The following is a 24,761-nucleotide window of genomic DNA, read 5'->3' on the forward strand; positions in this document are numbered from 1 at the left end:
GAGCACTGACACTTGGAGTTTTGAAACTATCACTTGCTTAATAACTCTACATCCGTCATTCTTGGATGAAATCCATGGCAAACAGAATGTGAGAAAGTGAAAACTAATGAGCGTCTTCAAGAAAGGATAGGGAGCTTCTGTTATTTCATTTAGTCCTAAGAGTTTAACTTCTGGCACCTCCATCACATTTCCAAATGGTAACTAAAGGTTGTTACTTTTTCAAGTTGTGCTGTGTAGCACATTTCATCAATTAAAATGCACCCTCAATGTAAAATCACAACAGGGCCAGCCTGGCATGAAGGATGCTATCATGTCATTTTTTTTCTTTTTTTAAAGGATAGTTTTGTTTCAAATTGCTGAGATCTTTATAGAGCAGATTTAAATTAAAGAAAACACAGATTTAAATATAACCATGAAAAGAATACAACATGCATTCGTTCATCTTGGAGTACTATGCAATTTACACTCCAAGTAGAGCTAACTCTGCTTTGTATGCTCTTGTTTCATGGTGTTTCTAATGATGATTATTAACTTTCTTTGTACTGAAAGGACATAAATATCTCCCTTATTATGTGGGGGGTTATCTAATGACCCCATACAGGTCCGAAGTTTCCATAGCAGTGTTATCAGATTGCACTTTTGAGACAACTGAGGAAGGTTTAAGATGAAAGACTTGGCATTGCACAGCAGTTAGACAAGGAGGGTGAGAATTAGGGTAGCCGAGGTCTAGCCCCAGCTCTGTACTGACTTCCTACACTGCCTCTGGGAAGCAGGACAGTCCTCTGCTTCGCCACCCACAGCTACTCTCACTAAGTCACTTGCTGCTTCCGACCCTCTTCCATTTATCTGGGATTAATAGTGTCTGTGGGCAAATGTTCCATAGAAGTGTAGTGCATTAGTGCTTTCACTCATTGTGTTATGTTTACAGCTGCATCCACACAGCAGGCCCGCTCTTCCAGTCCTGCATCGCTACATCTGAGGCTGCTCAGCGAATCTGCACCACCGTCTCTTCTCTGTCTTCCTTGGTTATGTTTTTTCCCCCTGTACTTCTGTTGATGATAGCTGAAGAAGGACAGAACTGGTGAAGGATGAAAGCAGTGAAACACAGTCCAATGTGTCAGTTACTAAACTTACTAAAACTTCAGTCAGGTGATAAAAATTCGAATTGCAAGGGTTCCAGTTTAGGCATTTTTACCAGTGGACTGAAATGAAAACCAAAGTCCTTTCTCTGTTACAAGACAGCATCTGGTCTCTTTGCAGGTCCTCATTCAGTAGACATTGCCTACCAAATCCTAACTTGAACAGAAATGAAGTCAAGCACCTTGCTCCATGCTCAACCAGCATTCCTTGTTTCCCCTCTCATTTGCTCAGGCTGAGCTTTGCACATTTTGGTTGCAGTTGATATGAGGTAACAAACTGTCATAAAAGTCTCTACCTGATGAAAATGATACAGCAAACAGCCACCTAGCAGAGAAGGCAAGCGTATTACCCAAATTAGACCAGTTTGAATCAGACATCAAAAGAAATAGAAGTTTAGACAACCCCTACCTCTTCACAAGGGCACATCTTCATTCAATCCTGCTTTGGCGCTGGCTCAGCTGTCTCATCTGTAAGTGACATTAGGTCCAAGGGCGCTGATAGCAAAGACTTCCCCCACTATCCAAAGGAAGGCTTCCCTGTGCTAGAGGAGAAATCCAAAGCTGTAAAGATGTTCAAATCCCACGACATTGACAGCTCGGACATTTCTTAGAAGTGCTCTGAAACAAAACTGAATAATGATAGGCAGTTTTGTTGTATTTAAAGTTGTTGATATTTCATTTGTTTTCTTTTTACATCAGACAAAACTATATCGTGATGATTTCAGCTGCCAAAATGATCAATAGGAGAGGTGGGTCAGCCAGCTAAATAAATGCAAACCTTGCTGATCTACATGGTAATTGTCATATAGCTGATCTGCACCAGCTTATGCTAGCTAAGAATATGGCCTTTCATTTCTATTTTAGTAAAGTTTGGGAAAGTTTCAGATACTAATTTTTGTACCATCTCTTTGAGTGAAGAGTAATCCTCCACAGAAACCTGAAGCTGTTCCAAAGCTGATTTACACAAAAACTGCATTGATTTTGCTAGAGGAATAATTTTGTGTGACCTCAAAGTCCCTGAATTTCCCAAGTGTGCTGGGTTCAAGTAAATACTGAACTCGGTCTCCTTCTGAGTCTATTAGCAATGCCTGGAATCATTTGTATTCACAACAGTTTTCCAGACTGAATGCAGGACTAGGATTGAGGTCTGATGGAACGGGTAGGGACAAAAGTAGGTCAGGCTTGGAATCCTGCTTTACCAGCCTGCACGCTTCAGGACAAGTGTGGATCCCAAATGGCTGCAGGACTAGCAATGATTTCTGTCTAAATCACTACTTAAGATTCCATGAGCAAAATGATGCACTGGTTCTATTTTCACAAGTCTGCTCAAGTGCTTGTGAAATAGATTTTTGGTTTTATATACATGTCCTCCTTACTGCAAATACTGTGTGCTCAGAAAGAGAAAGAGCAATTTTTTTCTATTGATCAAGCGAGTGAACAGCCATTCATTTAGCAGAGTATCTGTATGTTCCATACAATTCAAATGCTGCCTATTCAGCTAGTCAAATATCTTTGTTCTATGTCCAAGTAGGCATTTATTCATCACTACATAGCACTGCAATTCAAAGGCTCAGATGTTTAAAGATATATATAGGCGATATTTGGCTTGCACTGGCATGCCTGAATGACTTGGACAGCTAAGTCCCATTGGACATCTAAGTCCTCTTGTTAAAGGGCAACAGAAACCTAGGTTCTGATAGCTAACTTTCAGGCACCTACATCCCTTCAACTATATCTCCTAGATGTTTAAAGGATCTATTTTCTGTGACCATAATAAGCACATGTAGCATAGATAGATGCATGCATATCAATTCAAGGGATGGGCATATGCAGTGACCTATTCTGCATTCTGAAATTTGCTGGTATAGAACCAGAGCACTTATTTAATCTGTACATACAAGAATTTGACTGAGAAGCTACAGCTGGCGTGCTGCAGTTGATGCTTATTAAACACATAATCATTTCAATCTTACCTTGTGCTTCCCCATCTGTTTGTATCAACTCTGCATCACATCTTCCACTCAGACATGAGCTCTTTGGGATAGGGACTGTCCTTTCACTGAGTTTATACAGTTCCAAGTACAACAGAGCTCTAAACCTGCACCAGAACAGAGAGATTATGCACTCACCATGGAAACTTTCAGTGTTGTAGAAGGGGATTATTTTCAATATTTCTATGATGTGATGGATTTACTTGGAGAGTTACTTGGAAGATGTTTCTGTTAGGTATTTAAGGCCAGAGCTTTTGATCGTCTAGTCTGACCTCTTGTATGCCACAGACTGTAAGACATTCATCCTTTTATTCCCAAGTGGAGGAGAGTGATGTATGCTCGACTGGAGACTAACTTCTGGAAAGGCATCCAGTTTTGTTGAGATGAGATCAAAGGAAAAAAGAAAGAGATGTTCTTCTCATCTCTGCAATAGTTTGTCCCAGTGATCCACTGACATCACAGCTGAATGTCTTGTGCCTTGTTCCTAGTTCTAGTGAACTCTTACGGATGTGCTTGTCTCTGCTAGACAGTTATATCTTACAGAATTTGAATAATAAGAGTAGTAGTAATGCATAAACACCTCGTAGCTATTTACATGATATCTGCATCCAGTGAGGCAGCGTTCCAAGTGACACAGGTGTTGATATCAAATTGAGAGTGGCTCAGCCTCTCTTGGCAATAATAAAAAGCTGCAAGTCTTCTTGCTTCACCAACGTCTACTTTCATCTCCAGAAAACCACGTTTCCTTTGCTTTTACTTTGGTTTTCAAACACGCGAACAGACAAGACACCAACCTTTCCCAGTCCTGCTATAAAAGCACAACTACCTAGGTGTACTCCATAGCGCAACTGCCAATTTTAACTGGGGATTCTCCCTTATTATCTCCTGAGTTTGCTCAGAGCAGGGTTCAAAGCATCTCCAGAGGAGCTTCCTTCTCACAGAGCAGCTTGTAGACGGCACAGTGTGCTCCACTCACTGGCATCTGCCAGCAGACAAGGACACTTGACCTTCTAGCCCTTTCTTCCCTCCTACAAGGTAGCTGCTTTGCCCAAGGAAGGTGCACAGAGCACAGACACTATCTTCAATTTGCTATTGTGCGTGTGTGGTTTTTTGGAACCAACTCAACATATGTGAAGGAGAGTTTAACCAGAAAAGGAAATATAAGCAAAGTGGTTGCATCCTTTTGCAATCAACTGTTTTCAAGGCTGGCCGTCATGTGCTTAATGAGAAGACTTTTTCCAGTTACCAATGAATAGTTTTATTTTACGTAATTGCAACCATTTCAGTATGGCAATTAAGATAGAATGTTACCTTTGGGATGGGATCAATTAAAGGTTTGAAAATTGAATTTGGGATCATGATTAGTCTCTTTTACATCGCTTTAGTATTCTAAAATATATAATTGTATGATTCAACCCTTTTTCGTACATATAGTAAATATAACCTTTCAGGGTTTCTTTTTAAGCAGAAACAGATTTTTAGAGGCCTACCGGTAACGAAAACCATAGTGTAATGGGGAAAAAGGGTTTCCCTATTTGATTAGAGGAGATTTTAAACTTATAGTACATGAAAATGTTGAATTTAGTGTAATTGGTTGTCGGATTTCTTCAGAATTGAAATCATTATGCCCTGGCCACTTTCCAAGACATCCTTTTTTATTTTATTCTTTTTTTTTTTTTTTTTAAATTACAATTCAAAACAGTGTGGAACACGCTATAATGTTGTAGTTGGTCATGTAATGTCACCGAGGCTGACTTCTGAATGTAGACAAAGGACTTCATGTACCGGAGTGCTCCACCAGTGGAAAATTGATAGCAGCATGAGATATGCTATTACAGGCTTTTTGTTCTACCTCCAAATTTGTGCTGACTAAAGTGCTTTTGTGCCTGCACAGGAGAAAAAAATCTGTCTAGAGGAGGCTGGAAGCTTAAAACAAATGCGGCATGGAGGGCATAGATTCTTAAGCAGGACTGTGTGAATTTAGCTGGAGCTCACTAAATAACAACCAAAGTGCTTTATTTTTGTCAATTACTATTTCCTGAAAGGACATGAATCACAGGGAAAATGATCAAGCAGCAAAGAATAAAATTCTCTCCAAGACCAAAAAAGTAAAATGAAATAAAAGAATTAAGCAGTGTTTCCTAACTCTTGACAGTCCAGCTTGGAGTTATTGCCAGGTTTGTACACACCACAATCTATTCAAGCATTACTGAGAGATAGGAACCAGAGATGCAGTTTGAATGCAAATTAAGCATGCACTTTCTTCCAAAGCAGCTTGAAAAAGTCAGCGTGACCATGGATATACGCCCCCTTCCTCCACCCTCCTTCCTAACATAAATAAATCAGCCAAATAGCACCATCTCCACTGCCCCCACACCCAAACTGGAGAGAAAAGGCCAAGATAAACATTGTTAATCATGAACAATTCAACTAACTTTACGTTAGTGACACTGGTGGAGTGTCTCAGGGACAAGACAGTGTATAGCAAATGGTGAGTGCGTGTGTTTCGGGTGACTTTGCAGATCCCTGGACAGCGGAATTGCCCTTGGAAAACCACGATGGCCATGATCCTTCATTTACTCCAAATAGTGCCTTTTTGGAATTTGGGGAAGGAAATTGGGGCCCTTTTCTGTTCCCATCCCAAGCCAGCACAGGCAGGCAGCCCCAAGGAACTGGCCCTTCCTTGCAAGACCACATGCATGATTGCAATGCCTCTGCCTTTGGTGTTTTTTCTCCTCTTTCTGGCCCTCTCCGATGTCACACACTCATTTTCATTTCCACTTCAAATTAACTAAGTGTCTTCCCTCTCCTTTCATTTTCCCATTAGCCCAGAGCACCATGCACTCTGTGTCCCTGTACGGTACACAGCCCTGGCACTGCCTTAACAAGCAAATCTCTTTTTTTTCTTAAACACAAGGCTGGGTTCTCCTTCTGACCTGGCAGGGTTTTGCTTTGAATTTTCATGTGAATCGCAAGGTGCAAGGTTAGATAGTTACAGACAAGGTCACTTCCATTCACAGCAGCGACAGTGGGAATGAGTAACCTACGAACCATCCGCCGCACTTGGTCATATTTATCTATAGTTCTGTTGGAGAATTCATTCACCTCCACCCGGATAAATTGAGCTGACATCCTGAGGGGTAACTAAATGGCAGTTACAAAACAAATGGACCAATAGTCTATTTAGCCTAGTCAGTGTGATCAGAATATATCCTTCAAAATAAAATACTACTGGATGGGGTATGGGAGTCCTCCAGATGGCCAAGTGGATAGCTTTCTAAGGTCAGCATGAATATTTAAACAGCGTTTTTACAGTGCAAGCATTAAAGGCACAAAGTTGGAGTTGCTTGTGGTATCCATGGAACCCAGATAACAAGCAAGGATTCCCCTTTACTAGAGAAAGGCAAAACAGCCAGGCTTATGTGATTATTGAAGTATATTTGAAATATATGTATTTATTTATTTATTTTAATCATGCAGGTTTTTCAGCTACGGGGTTTTTGCATGCTGGCTTTGTGCTAGCTAACGACTGCACCAGAGACTTGCCACATTTGGAATAGGTGCTGGGATGACATCAATGGTAGCAAACTGTTAAAATCAGTGGTTACTGATGGAGTGGCTGCGGTAGGCTGTGCAGTATCTTTTGCAGACTCCTCAATCACCACCACATTTAGCTGACCCTGCCTGGGTGAGGCATGCAGTACCCAGGGGCATCAGCAGTGGGGATATTGTGCAAAACAAGGCATTTCCCAGGGTGTTGCATACCACACAAAGGTTTACGCTCACTCCTTCCCCAGAAAGAAGCATGTGCAGAGGCCGTACTGAAGTTAGGAGCTATGTAACAACGCATCTATTCCCTGAACTTTGTACCCGGGTCATTATACTCTTCGTTCCCAAACAAGCAGCGTTTTTCACTTAGATGAGCTCCATATTTTTCCTGCCAGGGTGTTACCCCTGCATCCCCTGGGATCCTGACCCAGTGTCCTCACTCCTGACAACCCTCTCGCCAGCAAGCATGTACTTGCTATCACCCAAAGAACCCCCTTCTGAAAATAATCCTGCTTCCATTAATTCCTCCCTTGAAAGAAAAACACAGTAAGAAATGAATTAATATTATGAATCCAATAACCACATACCCATCCTAAAATTATACAGCTATGGTTTACAGTCTCTGGGATGAACCTGCCAAGGGTTCACTACTCCTAACAAGTCTATGAAAGGCCACTAGTAAAACAAACCTACTCTCCATGGGCTTAAATTCCCTGTGCATGGATCTGTACCTCCAATGGAGGTCGTCAAAGTAAGAAAAGACTGAAATCCAGCTCTATGCAAGATCGAATTCAAGCTGAATTATTACATAAATACACAGCCTCACCTAAAGACCTCTAACGCAAGTCTGGTTGTCATTGTTGTTAACCTGTGTTTTGTAACGAGATCGTGCCCACGTCTCAGCCCTGGCACCCAAAGGCTTTGAGATGTTCTGAGTCCAGGTCAAAATTTTTACAGCGTAAGCTGCAAATCAACAGGGCCCTGGCTGCTATATATCAACTTGATGATAAGATGTTACTATTGGAGCCAAGCGATTTGAACAACGTGACTTCAACTTTCTTAAAAAGTAGGTGACTAGAATGACATAAGGGGGAGCTGCAGTCCATGTGTTCTCAGCACATTAGCCCTATTTACAACAATAACAACAAAAAGTTTATTATCTAACAATGATCATTACAATCTACATGTTGTTTCTTTGATCTTTTGAATATTGCTTTACTAAACAGACTTCTGGTGATTTCTTCTTTCTTTTTTTTTCCATCTGTCTTGCTGAGACTAAAACCCACCAAGTGTGCATTTTTTCAGTAAACATAGTGTCTTCTGTACTGTGAGATTTATTCCAGAACTTAGCGCCGAGAGTTACTGCAAGATAACCAGGAAAGCAGTCTCTCTCTTGCTTCCTTGCTTGCTTTCCTACCTTCTCTCTCCTCATAACCATAGCAAAGACATGAAAAATACGGTGAATTTAAAGGGATTTTTTTTAAGCCAATCTCAGAAAGCTACTTTTAAAAAAAGGCAAGCCTATAGAAAGTCCTACATAACATTATTTCTGTTGTCTCTCACGTGCTGGCTTGTGCTGTCATTTGTCAGCTTTCCCATCACTGATGAGGAAAACTCAGCTTCATTCAGAGTTTAATTTTTGTAGCCTTGTTGCTTAGCTTAGAGCACTGGCCAGAGCTCTGCATGAGGAGTGCTGTACGTATACACCTGGATGTATAGCTGCATGCATACCTGTCATCTCCGAAACAGCCTCTGGCATTTGGCGATACCTCTCAGATACACAACTGCCTCCTTGTTTCAGGACGATGGAGATGATGAGGCAAGGGGTTGCACCGGTTTTATTCTGGGCTGTGTCAGCAGCGTGACGCCGTGCCAGCTCAGCTCAGGGCATGGTGTCCCCCCGCCTGGCTGTCCCAGGGAGGGAGGGTGCACTGTCCCCACTCACTCCTGGGCACAGAGACCTCCGCTCAGGTACCATGCAATAAGTAAAAGACTCTTCCTCCTCCTCAGACCCTGGTATTACTTGTATCAACCCTATTCCTCTGCCAACAAGAAAAGAAGCCAGCAGGATTTGCTTTCAAAGCTCCATCCTTTCCCTGATCCCACATTGCCCAGCTGCAGTCCCAGGACATTTCCTCTGGCTGGGGGCTAGGCAAACAGTTTTCTCCTCAACTGACAGACATCCCTTTGCTTCCTGAGCCAGCCTTGGGTGCTACTCTATGATTGGGACCATCTCTCCTGTTCCAGACACCAGCGAGCTACATCTGGGTTAGATTTAAATCTTCCTCTTGGCCAAAATCTTTCCTGACTCAGTTATTTGAAATAACTGTTTCCGTCCCAGACTCCTGCCCATCTTCCCCTCCTGTCCGTGACAGAAAATAAAAATAGAAACAGCACTAAAATGCATTCTTTAAAAATTGTCAGAGGGGGAATTACACATTTTCATTAGTAAATGTGATTACTTGTGGGAATTGCTCCTTTGAAACCAAACCAGCAAGAGGAAGGCCCTGAATTCATCTGCCTGGTGCTCAGCTGACAAGTACCTAAGTCAAGTCAGTCAGTGACCCCCTTTGTAGTCCGTGGTAAAAAGCAGGCCCTTAAAGTAAGCTAAATTACATTCAAGTGGGCATGTTTCTCTCCGTTGGCCAGCAAGGTATATTAAAATGATCACAATCCTCACGTAAGGTGTCTTGCTTAAGTATCTGCTCTTAGGCAGGAGAACTGAACCCAAGCCAAAAGCTTTGCAGCTAATGCCCAGGCTTGACTTAGCGATGCTAAACCTACCGAAACATGATTTCTAAACCAGTTGCTACCGTGGGCTTTGTTTTTTCACATAGGGTGGTATCACCAGTCAAAGATCAATACTGATGTTAAACAAAGTCGTGTTAAGTTTCTAAAGCAGCGGCGTGTCTGGCCTACCTTCATCACAGCTAGCAACGTTGGAGCCAGAAGTGTGGTGGCAAGTCTTCTGTTCCAAGCAGGAAAAACGGGGAGGTGATGAAATGAGTATTCGCCTGAGGCTCTGGAAAACTGGAGACAGATGACGGTGCATTGTACTAGGCAGACACTTGCTGATGAGCAGGAGCGTGCATTGATGGATACTAGCAGCAGGGACGCTTGCTTCCTTTCATATTGCAGGACTAGCCAGTTGGATTCATTGTACACCAGAGTCCCGGTAAAAATAACAGGCGTTAAATGTTTTGCAGTGGCTACTTTTAACAAGCAGGAGGGAGCAGTTGCTTTCCTGCAAATCAGGCACCTCCTGACCTACTTCTTAATAGGAGCTGAAATCAAAGATCCTTTATGCTGCTGCAAGTCTTAAACTGGGAAGCTGTTCCAGCAAGCAAGAAGTCCTGAGGCACTTCTCCGTGTCCCTTGTATGTTCTTTCTAGCCTTTGGCTACTCATGGAAAGAAATGCCTTTCTACTTAAACATAGTTTGAGTAATTAATCTATTCCATCTGTTCCTTCCTCCCAAAATGTAACCATGACACAGAAGTTTCCGAAACAGCTTTGGTTCTCATATTGATAAACAGGTCACAGAAAAACAGGAGTGCAAGGAAAGGGATGAAGGGAATGTTCGGATTTGGGCTTTTATTTCTTCCCGACCAGCTTCTGACTCTTTCATGCAGACGGCTGATTTATACAGTATGTTGCATACATGAGGGCAGTTAACAAACACATCTGAGATTACTCGTGCAACCAGATCAGAACAGCTAATCACTGCTTGCAGGAAGGCCTCAGAAAGTGCAATGTGTTAAAATGGGGTTTTGTCCAAATTTCAGTGGAATGAAGTCATTCTTTTGGATATTTCAGGTAACCTGTGATTTTCCTCTTGAAACAGCTAGCCAGAATCTGCTTGTCACCAACAGATACTAGTAAATAGCAGTATAGTTTGATCGTTTTCTTAAAACACGAAGAAGGAGCGAAATGGGTTAATTTTTAAAAGTTCAAAGTGCACCTGAGCTGCTCTGCTATCGGTCACCGGTTCCGAGCTGCTGCAGAGCCAAGTGCAGCACAGCATTGCCATGTGCAAGTTTGCTTCTAACAAGTTAGCCCTGCTATTGTAGATCAAATGCCCTTTATCTGAACTGACAGCAGGTAACTGATCAAATATTACTGAGTTTGCCTTTAAATTTTAACCTGCAGAAGTTACACTGCATCCTGTCAGATTTTATGTTTTGTGACATAGTATGCCAGACCCAGGCAATACGGCACAGCATAATGCAACGTGACAGCTAAATTCAAAGGAAAAGCCAGTTCTCCTGCAACAATTAACCACTGTCAAGACTCGGAGCGGCTACACAGATCCAGGGCTTTGTGCTTACTGCCACCAGCCAGGTGTCCCCGTAGCAGGCATGTCAACTGCAGAAATGCCCAGCTTTTCTGAACGCACAGAACCTGCTAGTGCAGGTTTCCTGAACTTTATTGGGATTCCACAGTGGGATAAGACAACTTTGAATGCGGGTTTTTTGGTGGTGTGGGGTTTTTTTTTCTTTTTTTAATGTTCTCTTTAGTTTGCCTTTTTGCGTGATAGAGTTTTGTCCATATTACTGCTCCATTGCAAAAGTATATTATTATTGATTATTTCCAAACTTGAAGGGAACATAGGAAAAAAAAATATTCTCTAGTGAGATAACTGTGCTCAGTCCAGACTGTATGTAATTTGGATAACCTTGACAACTAACACAATAAACAGTGTCATGATTTTAAGTGAGGATGAGCTAGCATGTTAAAATCTCTCTGCCAAATCTAATACAAGCGCCAAGCCTTCCAGGTGTTTCATTGTGTTATCACACAGAACTAACATAATTTTTTCTTTCAGTTCTGAAGAGGTGGTCCAAAATGTTTAAACTACAGTAGTTGCAACATGTCAAAGAGGGAATTTATTATCTCAGCCCCAATAGGTCTTAATAAGCCTTACACAACTGTTTAGGCATTTATTCTATTAACGGCTGTTCATTCCAGTGGCTTCACCTGAATATTCATGATCTTACTATTCCCAGTGCTTCAGTGTAGCAGCTGTTTGAAATCCACAGCAAATGTTCAAGAGAGTTCCACAAATATAAACACCCTCACAGCTGAATGTTTGGGGCCTGTGCATCGCAGAGGAGAGACATGAAACATTTATGTGGAGTGATTTTTGGAGGACGGCATTTACAAAGCTTAAATAGTCCTCGCACATTTGGGAGCACTTCAGTGTGATTGGGACATTACCATGGAGGACAAAGAGTCTGGAAGAGCCTACATCCCACAAAGATGTTACGCTTGCCTCTGTGCGATAATGCAGCGTAACAGAGGATTCCTGCTAAATTCCAGATTCAGAACCAAACCTAGGCAACTGTAATCGATGGTGGGATGTTTGTTTTTTCTTGCCTCATTGGCATGGTTTTGAACGAGGATGGAAATGGCACACATAGAAAGGAGGTACCAAGAAAGTAAAAAGAAGCAATGTGCTCAATTAAATTAAACTAAACACAGAAGGAAACAGGTCATTATACAATAAATCCTAAAAATGTTGAAATCACCCTTGCTCATGTAGTAACCGAGTGTCTAACTCAGGACTCTCCTTACGTAAACCATTTGTCTCCTATTAAGTAGAAAACAGGTTCTGATGGAGTCTAAACAGATAAGACACTTTAATTAGCAGGCACATGGAGGACATAAAGAATTCAAGCTCTCTCAGAGGAGTGGGGATGGGAAGTGAGCACTCTACCTGTCATTCCATCTGTTTTGCCGCTGTCCGTGTTGCTGGCATCTAGACATTGTCACCAGCTCAGGATTATTGGTGGCCCTTGCTAAAATTAATGGATGGATTTAGCCCACTTCTCAGAGGACAAGTGCTCTCCTGCAGGAAAATGCTTTGAGGGCATGAGAGGATGGTTTGCCCTGAGAAGGTGGAGCAGAGATGCAGGCAGTGGGATCAGAGTTTACAACTGCTGCTGTCTTCATCAAGGATTCGGAGGGAGGAGGAGGAGGAACAGTCATGGGGTCGAAGGAAAGTCTTGCACTGTCCTGCAAGATTGAGATTTCTGCCTCATTTCACAGATCTCCAGAATTGTGAGATGTCTGATGCTGGGGGTGGTTTTCACCGTAGAAACTGGCAAATGGGGCAGAAAACAGGAGAGCAGGACTATTTCCTAACGCCGGCTTGGAAACATTCCCTCTTCAGTTCATGATGTGGGTCTGCATTTTATTTCCAGAGACTTCCCTGCTTCTCAAATTAAGATCTGCATGTGGACAGATGCACTTCCAGTGGAAGTGGAGGAATTGAAAAATTAGAAACTGGGAACACAGCAGCCAAAATTGTTTCCCATTGTCTGAACCATTCAAATAGGAAATTTTAGAGTGACTCAGGCTGGCCATTTTCATTGGGCTTCTTCTAATACCTTGGCAGATTAACATAACAGCAACATTAAATTACAGTTAATTAAGTAGTTACAATACAGTCAAATTACAATAAATCTTAGCCTAGACATTGGAAATATATATACACACATACATCTATATGTTGTATACACAAACATACTAGTAATAGGATTAACACTGGTGGAGATCTTCCATAAACTATTGAAAACTACCATATCTAGCTTTTGTAGAATTCAGAGAAAAGGAATGTCCTTTCAGAGACTATGTGACCACGTTGATCTTACAAAAAATAGAGTTCTAGTGTTTAAAGGAAACCTTACAAGAGCCACAGGATTTTCAGTAATATACTGGGGAAGGCATTGTTCATATACAGACCTGATCTCTGTGAACAGTAACGGTTCCAGGCTAATAATGAAATAATCCATTTTTACTAGATGAAAGACGGAGGATCAGAAAAGTAACTCGATCTGTGGGTAATAATGGTGCCAAAAGCTTATAATGGAAAATATCTGAAGAATCCGAGACTCTCTGAGAGCGATATGAATGATTTCTTTTTTCTTGCGAGAAGTGTATGAAGAACTTGAGAAGAAGTGCCTGAGTGAATTTTATGAGAAAAAGCTCTGTTTGGGGGAGAAAGGGGCAGTGTCAGGTTGCAGCCCAAACACAGCCCAGCCTTACGTAACAGGAGGCACAGCTGAAAGATGCTCCGACGCCTCCAATTGATGCACTTGCACTTTGACTTTATTTTATTCCTCCTTCTCCTCTCATTTTTCGTTCTCCCAAAATTAAATTTTATAAATTAGCAGGAAAAATTCCCTATGTCCATTTTTTCATTATTAACATGCTCCATAATTTATACTATACTACTTTCAGCAGTAAGAAAATAGGGGGTAAAATCACTAAAATCAGCTGAAGACTTACTGTTTATTTCAACACGGTCAGGGTTTTGCCATTCCTGCCCAAATACTTTAATTGGGCAGTTAAACTAAATTTCATACAGAAACATCATTGGAGTGCAACACTCAGCTTAGCTCACTTGTGCAAACAATCCTTACTCGGACAACCAGCCCTGTTAACATCATTCTCAGCTGAGAAAGGCTTGCGTGAGTGAACCCTCCATTTGTGGAACCTTTTAAACTACAGTCATCATTGCTACTGTCTTCCAGCTCCTTTCCTTGACTTCTCCACACACAAGTTCAGGATGAATCAAAGAAAAAAAAAAAGAGAAAAATTAAAATATTTTTATGTTTAGGCCCATAAAATACAGGCACGTAAAGGAGAGTGCAAACAGGATTCACCCGGCTCTGAATGTGCAGTTATCCAAATGTGCCTGTTGTAGTGCAGGTTAGGCTAATAGGACAGATGTGTGTCTCAGGAAGAGTCCAGGGGACAGCAGCTTTTATCTCTGAAACACAGTCACGATTAATCCAGTGCTAATGCACTTGTACAATAATTTTCTTTGAACTTCTTTTATGGAGGTAATCAGCCTAACTATCCCCATTTTACAGTTGGGGAAGATGAGGCACCAAGGGGCAAAAATTGCCCACAGTCACGCAGCAGAGCTGTACTCGCCTGATTCATAGCACGCTGTACTCTTGGCAGTGCTCTGCTGTGTGCCTGGATAAGGCAGAAACGGGAATGAGAAGGAAAAAGCAGGAAGGTGGGTTTAGGACAGGTATAATGAACCGCTTGGCCATTGCCCCCATTAAAATCTCTTTATTTTCTGCAGTTTCATCCTTTGCATTGCAGGCACTGGCATATCATCTAACTCCCACTCAGTCGTCTCAGGCATGCGTGTACTGGTTACTAGGAAGTAAATAATAAAATTGGGGGTATTTCTTTGGCACAATAATTTAAAGTGTATTGCAAAATTTAGCCTTTCTCTCGCTCTCTCTCTCCCTCTTTCGTACACACATAAAACCTCCCTAGTCTGTAAGCATGTGTGTGAGTGCATGTGTAATGCAGATAAATCATTGGATTTCAATGACTACTGGGCTGAGATTGAAATAAGAAATAGCTTGTTGATTACTAAGGCGATTAAAAGGATCATCTTATTGATTCCCACCCAGCCAGGCACAGACCTCAGTAATGAACATCGACTGGTTTAATAAGGGAAAAGGCAAGATTTACTGGATGCATGTGCTTTTCATTAGAGTGAGCTGAAAGGAAATAAAAAATGCTGACCTACCAAGTCATGGGCCACTGTGCCTCTTACTCTTACGAGTGCAGCTAGTACAGGGAAGCGGGTAATAGAAAGCAGTATGTGACTGCACAGGGGCAATGACTAATACAATTACTGAAACTAAAGTACAGAAATGAAATTATTTTTTCCATCTTTCCCTCTTTTTGTACTGATATCCATTCCACTTGCTTGGAGTACAAGAATTTGGATGTCCGTTAAAAATGAAAGCTAACTATGCGTTTAAAAATCAGAGGCAAGGTCTCCTTGCCTCCTCTGTTGGGAGAGAGGAGATGCCTACAAGTAGCTCATCTGTCTAGGTTGAAACTAGGAGCAAATGATTGTCTAAAAGATAGGCTTGAGGTTAAAAAGGCATCAATGTGGACGTGTGTGTAATACAGGAGTTCAGACATTGGTGCTATTTGTTCTTGTAACAATCAATGGCTCTGTGAATGTCTCCTTCAGAAAGCCTTTCGTTTCTCAGTCTGAAGCAGGTATAACTGCAGATACTTGGTACAAGCGATGGGTAAGTTTTTCTTTTTAACCATCAGCAGCAGTAGCTGATTTTACAACACAAATAACCGTATTTTCATATCTGTAAGTCATAGCTCAGATAATTTACACCCCTGTCAGAGGACTTGTACTTGAACCTAACTCCTCATACATCTCACTTACACCCATGGGTAACCTCCTCAAAATCCAAGGCAGGGAGGTCGGCAGAGTACAGGAACCAGGCTGTGCAGGAAAGACCTTGTTTCTGGGAGAGAGGAAGCAGGTTGCTGAAGATTAGAGACTATGTGGGCTGCTAGGGGAGACAAGACTTTCAAATAAACATTCCATCACATCACCCTCTGATTCACATAGCCCACAGTGCTGCTGAATCACAAGGATTTTTACAAATAATCAAATACCTTGTATATCATATATACGAAACATGATGTTCTTACTTGGTAGCCCCAAAGAGAGTATTCCTTTCTAAAACAGCACAACGTGTGTTTTCTTTGCCTGCTTACACAGGGAATGATGAGGAAATGATGAAATTTAGTATTGTGCTCACTATTTTTTCTGCATAAGGAGTGTAGGTTTCCTGAAGCATTTAAAACCAGAGGGGCCAAAGTCTCCTTAGATTCGCAGTCTGCAAATCCAAATTACCTCCACTAGCCCTAATGGAGTTATGCAAGATCTGTCACCATGTCACATTTTAAGAAGAGGAAGGACAGACCTACTTAGTCGATAAATTCTGCTTTAACTTGAGAAATTGGTACAATTGGTCCATCTGTGCCCTCTGTGAGGAGCTCCCTGTCACTGCATCCTTTTGACATCACGGGAATGTGGTTGATCTTCTTTCAGTGCTGATGGTCCTGTTAATGACTATGGCATGGTACCGAGGTCACTTCATCAGCATGAAGTCCCTTTCTGCCCATGCTTCCTACTAGAGTAGTTTGCTCTCCTTGGTCTTCTTGTCTTGTGCATATTGTGAGCTCCGCTATTGCCTCCAGGGAGCACAGGCAGAGTTGCAGGCTGTTCTAGGCTACCTGACATGGTGGCCCAGGGATCAGCAGTCCTTTAGGAGTGGAGTGCAAAGCATTTCTTTCTTTCTCAGATGAAAGCCTTCAGGTAACAGCTCAGCAGGATTTTGGAGAATCAGCCTCCTAAAGAACCAAGATGCTGATACGCAATATCCTGCCTCCAGGCAGATGCTTCCAGTTCCCAGGAACTGCTGAGCTCCAAATTCAGCAAGAACTGGTGACACTGACATGATATTCAGGTGAGAGAGGCCACAGTTGAGGGCATGAAATATGCCTCATAAGTGATATGTCATCGGGAGCTGAGAGCCCCTGCCCGAGCAGGGATGTGTCTCTCAGGCCATCCCGGTGCCTGGCCCAGAGCCAGCCCTGCCACGTGCCATTCAAACCCAAGAGCATCCAAGTCCTCTGCCATAACCCGCAGCTCTGAAGGTGGCACCTCTAAGCGCTGTTTCCCTCCCAGTTCCACTATGTCCCCAGTCCTGCCCAAGACAGATTGATGGCTCTTTTGGATAAATGGCTATAGCACAGGATCAACCAGTGACATGAAAAGTTGTTTCGGGAGCTATGAAACACTGCCTGCACTGATAGCCTCTAAGGCACTAATATAAAACAACCTAAAGTGCTACGAAGCCCTTTGTGAGAACCTTCCTTTCTGCTTATGAGTGCCCTATTTAAATCAAGCTCAAAACGGTCAAGTCAGAACTTAAATGCAGCTGAAGGGCTCCAGAAGCACTGAGAAAGGATTTCGACCAAGAAATGGCTGAGCTTCCAATCACACCAACCATCTGTCTGGTACCACTGGCCAAAACCTACCAGAGCGCTGCCAAAAGGAACAGGGGTCTCTCACCTTGAGTCCTACCACCTTCATCCCTTTCCTGGAAACCAAAGATGGCATTTCCAGTCCTGGATGCAAACTAGTGATTTAAGAAATGTTGGATATCATGCTCTAGACTGAAAAACGAATGTGTTGTCCAGGCAGACTTTTTCCCAGAGCTGATTTCCTTCCTCTGCCTGCTTCCACCCAAAAGGTACCGGCAGTCAGAGCTTCCCCTTCCAAAGCTGGCGTTGCCAACTTCCAGCTGAGGTCAGAGTTGAGGTTTGTTCCTCTTGCCAGAGGAATTCGGGCATGTGTTACATTTCTTGGATGCTAGAAATGCAAAGGAGTTTCTTGTGGAGGCTGTTTCTCAGTGTGATCGCTTGCTATAATGTGTGGGCACAAAGGGGTGTCCAAAAGCTCTCCTTAGCCAAATATTTCCCTGCATTTTAAGATTTGCATGGGTGGGTTTTGTACTTAAGCAGCCTTTAATGTATTCAAAAAAAGGTTTGGTTGGTGGCTTACATAACAGTGTTGAATCTGACCCAGACGTGTTGTCACAGCACTGCTGTCAGATAGATAGTGAGCTGTCAGATTGAAATATTCACTAGTAATCTAGGTTATTGGGCCCCTTCCTTCAAAAGTGCACCCAGCAAAAAAGCAGTAGTGTTAGGAGCTGGAATTACAAGGTTCTGCAATGGGGTTAAATCTTCTCAAATTGCTGCCTGGGAAAATTTTCAGGTGAACTGTGTTCTGTTTCAAGACCAGCTTCCAGCTGATGTGTTCTTTCACTGTTCTCCTTGGGCTGGATCATGGTTAGAGGTCATAACTTCACCTGTAGGTCAAAAATTTCTAAGTATTAACTAGAAATATGCCCAAGTAGGAAGTAAAAGGATTCAAGGACGTGGGCTGTCTGCAGTCAGCCTTAGTAATACAGCACTACACCATCAGGCACCATCATTACATAGTTGATCTCTAATTAAAACCTTAAATATCAGAGACCATATAAAGTGCTGACCTTTTCCACTGAGAAAAGACTAATTGTTCTTTGTTGCTAAAGATACATGAGGTGTCTTTAAAGATGTAATCTTTCTCATTCCAGGACACTTTTTTAGAAAGGTTCTGCTATAGTCATTGATAGGAGAAGCAATTAGCTATAAAAAACCCCATTTTATACCATGTAATGGCACTTGCATACATTTGAAAACATTTTATTGGAGATTTCTTTGCTATTGAAGCTTGAATTTTTATCATACACATTCCCCCTTTTTAAATCAATATGGGTATCAGAGACCAAAAATGCTAAGATTGTCTTGGAGAATATTATTTCTCAGTCCAAGAATGTAATGACTTTTCATGGATGAATCTTACTGCTTTGCCATGTGTAGTCTTTATTCCACAACACCGTGATCCTAGAGTGTGGTGACTGCTTGACACAATATATCACATAATATATCTGCTATCGGTATTCTCATTACAGAGAGAGAGACAAGTGAGATTGGAAAGTGAGAGCAGAACTGGTCAGATCAAAGTAAAAGGGAAAATGGTGAGAAGTAAAAAAAGACTATGTGGAAAACCCATATTATCAGGACCTTGAATTCTCCCCAGGTTCAAGTGATGCAGGTAGAAAAACAGCTTAATTTCTGAGAAAACAGAGGTTAGAAAAGGAAGGAAGTTTGTTAGGAAGACATCTATAGAAGATATCAATCTGAACCAAAAAAATGTGTTCTTATCCTTGGCTGGAGCTATCCTTCCAGTCTCGGTTCCCTCGGGGCACAGGCTGTAGTCAGCACGCCGGAGTTGTTCTGGCTGCATTTAATGTTCTTTGCTCCAACTTCAAGGCAGCTCCTATCTTGTGTAGGGAGGCATGGGGCTCTCTCCCCTTACGCACATCACAAACGCTGGCTGTTTCAAACAGTTTAGCTAAGCCAAAACTCTTCATCTGAAGCTTCATCTGCAGGGATGGCTTAGACAATTCCACCAAAGGCAGAGAAAAGGTCCCAGGGTTCCCACCACCACTGTGTTGTAAGGACTCCAGGAGGTCCCTGATAGCCATCACTTCTGTTTCGCATTTGTTCATATACATCCATCTGAGCTTTGTTTCAGTTTGGGACTACTTCTGTTTATGATATATGGGGAATCTAACTCCACCTATAACAATGTGCTCCATTGCTTGATTGTGCTTTGTGTTGGTTTTGCTCGCATGCAACTGAGTTCATAGGATAGTTCTAGTACCTCCTTCTTCCGCACAGGAGGAATAATACAAACTTTGCCTGAGCCATGCAACTCCTTCTTCTCTCTTTGCTGTGTTTTCCTGGTTGTCTTCAGCCTGGGTACCATCAAAGCTCATTTTGCTGACCCAGCTGTACAATTTGACTTACAGTATGGAGAAAGACAAGGCACCAGCTTCAGACCAGTTCTCTTCTCTGAAGTTGCCCCAGCTCACACCACTCAGTTCATTTTTTACTCAGCACCTCACTCTCATGAAATCTGCTTTGAATTAGTTCAGGCAATATGGGCTGATATAGGCCCTCACTTAGTAAATTCAAATCAGTTATTTTACTGGCAGGGCAGAACTGATTATAAATGGTCAAGACCACTTGCATCAGATAATTGACTGGGAACTGAAACCTGTCCTAGGTCTCATCTCCCGTGGGCAGTGGCATGGTCTGTCATGAAATGAAACATTTGCTAAACCCCAGTCTCAGCGCCACTTGCACGACCAGGATGTGGAGTAGGCCATACCCTGGTGTCGACCAGGTCTCCTGTCCTGCAGTGGGAAATGGGCAGCATCTGAGCTCGAGCACAGAAGCTCCTCATTGAAGATGGAGCAGGCTAAAGTACCTGCCACCAGCTGCAATGCCATTAGCAGTACAGGGACCACGGCTCCACAGCTGTGAACCAGCAGACTAGCGCGCATTCACTATTTTTGCAACAGTACCAAAGAGAACAACAACAACAAAAAAAAAAAAAAAAAAGAAAGAGGCTATAAATCCCCTAAACTGGGGAAGATAAATTTGTGTGAAAAGTCATGAGGAACCTGACAGGAAAGAGTTACTTTATGCCATTTTGTGGCGAGGAAAAACAGCCTTAGGTTTTCTATTGTCTGCAGGTTTTTCTCTGTGAGAACAGAAGGTTGGGCACAAGGTGAACTGTCAGGAGGAAAAATCGAGGGAATCATAGAGAAGATGGGCCTTGTACATAATTGATCTGACAGAGTGCTGCCCACTCCATCATTGTGGCTGAAATATGCTCGGCCTCCTGCGCAATAATGCATGCGAGTTTAGCAGCGCAAGACTTGGTCTATTAGGGAGTTTGTTTAATCAGGAATGCTCCCGTCCCTGCCAGCGCCGAACATCGCTTGCAAAACACAAAATCTGCTCTCTGACTGAAAGAGAAAATTCTGCCGCGCTAAACGCTTTCGACAGCAGACATAAAAGCAGAAAGTGACTTTGAGTAAAATCGGGGGCTATTGGAAGTAAGAGCAACATCTCTATTGCCTTCAACGAGGCCAGCACTATGCTTTGTTCCCTTAAGAATTCCCTAGCTGTTTCCCTCAATCAGATTTCTTTTTCCTTTTTTGATCCTTTTAGTGGAAGATGTTATCATCTCACTGAATTGTCTCACTACTGACCCAATACAGAAAATAAGAAGCTCTGTGGTCTTCTATAACTAGCTGTAGGTGCCTTCCATAGAAGGGCCAAAAGATCTCTGAGGATTGGGGATTTCAAACCTGGAGTGCTATTACAGTCACTAAATATCACGGCTTTGCTACTGCAAGAGAAAGAGGCAAAACTTAAAAGATGAAGACACACCATACTTTGTATAAATTCTGATAAAAGCTGGCAATTGTGTTTTGAAGACTCCTGGTGGTCCAAGCCTGCGGACCTTTTTGAGAAGCCTCTGTCCTGCCTTGCTCTGAGCAAAACTTCGGCAAGTGGGCAAATCCTGCAAAGTGCCGGCGGTTCACTGTGAGGTGCTGAGAGCTCCCGGACACCAAGAGGTCAGTGGGAATGAGCTGCCCACCAGCTCAGGCTGCGAAGGAGATGCAGATCCCACTCACTGTTCTCCAAAATAAAGAGCTGTGGAGGGGCCATGCTGTTTTCCCCTGCGCCGTGACCTGTGCCACCTTCTGCTAAGGCTGCAGAGCGAGTGCTAGATGTTATCATTTACAGTCCATCTTACAGTGGATAAATCAAGCCAGCAGTATAACAATATTGCAGTAGGGTCACCACAAGCAATTTTCTAAAAACCATGCTGACATCACCAGAAATTTTATTTAAATCCTTACTATTTCCAGCTAAAAAATCCATCATCATTATGAAAATGACTTGTACCAGACCCCAGAATAATCTTTTCAGCAATGATCGCTCCTGAGTTTAAACCGATTGCAATTTATTTTACCTCTCAGATTTTCCCTCTGGCTAATGTTGGCGAGAACTGCAATCACCAACTCCGAACTCAATAATTTTGCCTAAAAACATTTGACAAAAAAGGGGTTAACGATTTCCATGCAGGGTAAAGCTATAAGGAATTAGTGCTCGGGAGTGTAGAACATTCACTTTTACAGTAGGTGGTGTTCTTGTTACACTTTCATACATGCCAGGCTAATTAACTGTCTTAAAGACCACATCATTAAATTATTTCCCCTGCTTAAAACACTGCAATGTTTAATGTACCCCAGCAATTCAATTATGTTTAAAACAATATCCTAAGGATGAACTACTACGGGGTGGCATTTAGAAGAAGCTTCACGCTTTACCTCAAACACAGGTAAAACAGAAGAGCAAAAATAGAATTTGAATTCCAAAATAGCTGTTTGAACAAAAAAATCTTCCACAAAAACTTGTAAATGAAGCTAATTATCATAGTCTGGATGATTGATTTTGCCTTTACTCTCTTTTGTAAAAGTTCATTCCAAGGCTTTAAAGAGTTTTATTTTTCCCTCAATAGTTGTTAAAATCTGCCCATTCCATATTATGATATATTTCTTTATTTTCTGTTGCTTTACCTTCTTTCCCTGTTGCAGTTTATCTTGTTTTAAGAAAAAAAAAAGTGAGATTTAATTAAGTATAACATCTGGGGAGGGCGGGGGGGCAGTGTCATCCTGACAGTGTATTTCAGACATTGTTAGAGAGTAAATACGCAGAGGTCTCTGTTACACACCTCAGAACGTGCCATCAGAGGACAAGCAGGCTGCGTTCTGGCTCTGCCACCTTTCACACCAGCATCATTTCAGGGACCAGCACTGCATCTCCCCGTGGCAGATTGAGCGCGAGGCTAGCAGAGAGCTCTGCACAAAGCACATCACAGTCACTCGAGTCTCGTTCCTTGTCAGCAGGAGCTGCAGAGGATGTCCTCTGCGTGCCGTGGACATGGAAGCACACTGCTTTGCTGCCAAGGATAGGAGCAGGTTCAACAGACGCTTGGTTCATTGGCATAGTGCGCATCATCTACAGAAAAAATGTGGGTAAAAGGGACCAGAAGAGTATTTTGGACTACAGCTGAGTCCAAAAACCATACTGCCAGCCTCTCTTCTACCATCTTTGTGTTGTGTTTAAAAAATACCGATCCCTGATGTCAAGGAATCAAGCTTCCCACACATAAAAGTCTCGTTGATATTTGGTGTAGAAAGCTATGTTCTACAACAGGTTCTTTTACACAAACTAATCAAATTGTTATTTAAAAACTTACTAGGCACCCTTCAGGTCAAGTACAGAGTTTACTGCTAGAGATGGGATAGGACACAGCTAAAATGCAAATCATCAACCCAGTAATTTGGATGGAGTTCATCTTCATCTCCTTTCATTTCAACAGGAATGCCAGTCATCTGAATAGCTTTGGTACCACTCTGTATGTGGGAGATGCTGCTTCCTGCCCAAAACCTATCTCATTTTCTAAAGCATTGTGCCAAGCCATCTGAGAGTAAACGTGATCTCATCGACACAACCCGCTGAAGCCTAACTCAGGTAGTAAACCGCAACAACAGTGTGTGAGAACTATACCCACACAGAGAAGCCACATCTCAGAGTAAAAGCAGGATCCTGCATACTACGGCAAAGGCATTGCCTATTGCTAAAGAAATATGTTAAGCACATAGAATAGGATCATTACTACTCAACCCCCTTTTGGAGAAGAAGAAGACAGGATAGTAGTTCTTTTGACTTGGGCAGGCAGAGTGGCTGCTTATGATGGCATTCAAGGGCCGTACAGCTTCTGCCTCTTACAATTGACCAAAGCTGTAGCTATCATTTGACTAAAATGCTCATATCCAGCATAACATAACAGTTGTCCTTTTGAATGAGTGAGAAAAGTTAGGTCAAGTGACCATATGTAGTTTCTACTTGCTGCCGTGTAATCAATTGTGTAACAGAAAAAGCAGTTGGCACCTGGCTGTACAACCCCACCTTCCTGCATGATGCCATCACATGTGTAGATGCGTCATTGTCATGTAACGGAGAGGGGCTCTACCAAGCTCTTGTGGTGGACACTTCAGGTGACACAAGGTGGGAAGATCACTTGTGTTCATGGAAAATGGCATCTGTAAGCAAGCATCCACTTCTTCTCAAACTTGATGATCTTTCTTGGTGGGCTGAATCCAGCCTTTTAGGGGATAAACTGACTATTCCTAACTTAAGGGAAATGAAAAGGAACTGCAGTGTCTATAGGAGCCTATGAGTTTAGGATTTTAGTGTGGAAGCATCAAGTTGTTCCTAATGCAACTGACAATACACTATTGCAGCCTATAACCTCACCAGTGAGAATACCTTTTCAGATTTTAAAGGTCTAAACTTAGAACGTATTTAGTGGCAGGGGTTTGGTTGATTTTAGTTATAAAGAATTCCGTCACCATGAGGCAAGAGCGTATGCACAGGCAATTTCTACCAAGCAGTGGCTGCAAATCCCACAGGGGCTTGCTCATATTCTCAGAGGGAGCTGCTGCTTCAGCAGCTTGGTGGTTGATGAAGTCTTCTCCTTATGCAGGTCTGTAAGGATGTTCACCATCCAACTGGACACTGCTTAAATATTTTCAGACTGCACTTCCCCATACTTCCAGAGAAGCCGACCAGAGAAGAAGCCCCATCCTCCTTCTCCCAACCCTGGCTGCCCACTCTGCTCCTGCTTCGCCGTCACTCCCCCTCACAGACATTCAGTGAACTTAGTCAAGGAAATGGCCTGTCTGAAAACCAGG

At 42.4% G+C, this 24,761-nt stretch overlaps 1 protein-coding gene and 1 long non-coding RNA gene across 10 annotated transcripts in view; one reads left to right on the forward strand and one right to left on the reverse strand.

Moving 5' to 3' along the window:
• The window catches only part of NFIA (nuclear factor I A), a 357,955-nt gene that overhangs the window by 34,921 nt on the left and 298,273 nt on the right, over positions 1-24,761 (forward strand). The window lies entirely within an intron of this gene.
• On the reverse strand, positions 357-9,848 carry LOC129209142 (uncharacterized). The gene is made up of 3 exons (XR_008577997.1): positions 9,599-9,848; positions 3,113-3,237; positions 357-1,681 (listed from the first exon to the last, which is right to left on the reverse strand). It is a non-coding gene; the product is annotated as an uncharacterized LOC129209142 (long non-coding RNA).

This window comes from Grus americana, chromosome 8 (genome assembly GCF_028858705.1).
Source record: "Grus americana isolate bGruAme1 chromosome 8, bGruAme1.mat, whole genome shotgun sequence".
Taxonomy (NCBI): domain Eukaryota; kingdom Metazoa; phylum Chordata; class Aves; order Gruiformes; family Gruidae; genus Grus; species Grus americana.